General features: G+C 38.8%; 1 protein-coding gene across 2 annotated transcripts in view; it reads right to left on the reverse strand.

Moving 5' to 3' along the window:
• Positions 1-2,503, reverse strand: part of LOC107668648 (peroxisome proliferator-activated receptor alpha-like) — a 54,885-nt gene that overhangs the window by 29,214 nt on the left and 23,168 nt on the right. The window lies entirely within an intron of this gene.

Raw genomic sequence — 2,503 nt, forward strand, 5'->3', positions numbered from 1 at the left:
GAACAATAGAGATAATTATTTATTAGGGCTGTGTATCGCCAACAAAGTCACGATACGATACGTATCCAGATACAGAGGCCAGTCAGCCCACGATACGATACGTATCACGATACGGGACTGCACTGAATTTCACCTCAGCAGAATTTAGTAAAACAGCTGTTTATTAAATACTGCATACCATAGTGCCATTTCTAACTATTGGCAGAGCAGGCAGCTGAGCTCTTCATTTTGAAGAGCCTCCATAACTGTACCACAGTACAATACAGGTAATGGCATATGTTTCCTGTTTACATTGTGCACTCCCCACCAGGTACAATATTCTGATTGTTTGCATCTTGTTTTTAAGCCCATAAATAATAATGCACTCATTCTAATACATTTATATTGTAATGTACTCATTCTAATATATTCAAAAATCATATTTACATTGCTGGTAGGTTATATTTGCACAAATGAACACACTCTCTATGATTAAAAAATAAAAATAAAAATGAGAAGAGTTCTAAACGAATGCGCTGTCTTCTGTATCTAACGCGCACACACTCAGTCACTCATGCAGATCACGCTGCGGCCACACTCAGACATTCAGGAACATCATATTTTATCAATAAAATAGCTTAATCGCTCATGAGTTACATTATCTTTCTCAACAAGGTGCTGGTAACATCGTTGTTTCTAAAGGAATTAAAGCCACAGCTTCACTGTTAATAGAGATGAATTACACTTTTCTGAGAATAGAATATTGAAGTGGAGATCGCTAAACTGCAAGCTAACCGCTGTTTTCAGAAAGCAAGCGCGTTTATCCACAGTGGAGAGAGAGCGCGTGCACAGGGTTGCCAGGTTGACAAAGATAAGTAACACTTATTTCCGTATTGTGCAAGTGGGAAGTTTCGGGGTTTGCGTCTCTTTATATCAGTCAACCCCGGTTGTGTTCCTCTGCGGCCAGATTAAACCTTGTTGTAGCCTATATATTATGCTCTATTCATTTTTTTTAGAAACCTCGCACTTCTGCTCAATTTTAAACGTTGTTCTTGTATTCAAAATAAGCGCGGTCCACTGCTGCACACGTGCCACAATATCGATACAGGGACAGCTGTATCGTCAAATCTATCTATCGTCAAATCTCTGTGACGATACATCGTCGTATCGATGTATCGAACACAGCACTACAGTACACACACATATATTATGTAAACAAAAACATTTATTTTGGATGCGATTAATCGCGATTAATCATTTGACAGCACTAAATATTATAATTACATTTTATTTATACATTTATTTATATATTTATATTTAGCATTTTTATTATTTTTAACATTAAATTAACATTTAATTTAACATTAAATACATTTTTAACATTAAATTAACATTTCATTTTTGTAATATTAATATTTTTATTTTGTAATAAATATATTTTTGAATTAATATTTAAATATTGTAATATTTTTATAGCATTTGTATTAGTTTTTTATCATTAATAATTTTATATTTTTATCTGAAGTTTTTTTATTTTTTTTACAAATATTTCTATTTAGCTTTAATTTCAGCTTTAGTTTGAGTAATTTTATTATCACAACTTTTATTTTTTAATTTCACAAGAATATGAAAATGAATTTCTTGATTTTTTTTTTTTACGATAGTTACAGTCACGCACCAGTGTTATTTTATTATTAGTTCACAATGGAGGCTCCCTTACCGCCTCCTCCGCACCACCAGAGGGAACCGTCTCCCGAATATTAGACATATTAGACAGGACTCCAAATCCCATCACCCCTCATGCCTGGGACTGATTAATCATCCACACCTGCACCTCATATACACACACACATATAAACCACTCACACACACAGACTCTCTGCGAAGTCTTGATTTGCCCTGGCTGTCATTTCCGAGCGTTATACCCGTGTTTGATTTTCTGTGCATCTGTTATTGGACTGTTTCCAGTTACTCTGATTGTTATCTGCCTGCCCCGACTTGGATTGTTTCCCCTGGACTCTGATTGCTTGCCGCCTGCCCCGATCTCTCGCCTGGTACTCGACTCTGTCTCAGCCTTGTCTCTGCTGTTCTACCTTGCCGGTATTTGACCTTGTATTGTCTGACCATTCTAATAAAAGCTGCAAATGGATCCACACGCTTCTGACTCGTCACAACAGAAGACTTCGCCACACAGCGATCCAGCAGCGGTCGTGCAACTATCTTCAGAGCTAGCGGCACAGGCTTCACAGCTCGCTATGCACCAACACCAGCTCAACCGGCTTACGACTTTAACCGAGGAGCTGGTCAAAGCACTGCAAGGGCTCAACCTAGCGTCACCCGCAGCCGCCTCTCAACAGCCGCCCACTCACAGTAACCCTCCACCATCTCAGACACCCCCAATCAGTCCACGACTCGCTTTCCCCGAAAAATTTGATGGTGAACCTGCCAGATGCAAAGGCCTCCTACTCCAGTGCTCGCTATTTGTTAACCAACAGCCCTCGCTGTACCCCACAGACTCTAGCCG

Source organism: Sinocyclocheilus anshuiensis, unplaced genomic scaffold (assembly GCF_001515605.1).
Source record: "Sinocyclocheilus anshuiensis isolate Anshui unplaced genomic scaffold, SAMN03320099.WGS_v1.1 scaffold2477, whole genome shotgun sequence".
In the NCBI taxonomy this organism is placed as follows: Eukaryota; Metazoa; Chordata; class Actinopteri; order Cypriniformes; family Cyprinidae; genus Sinocyclocheilus; species Sinocyclocheilus anshuiensis.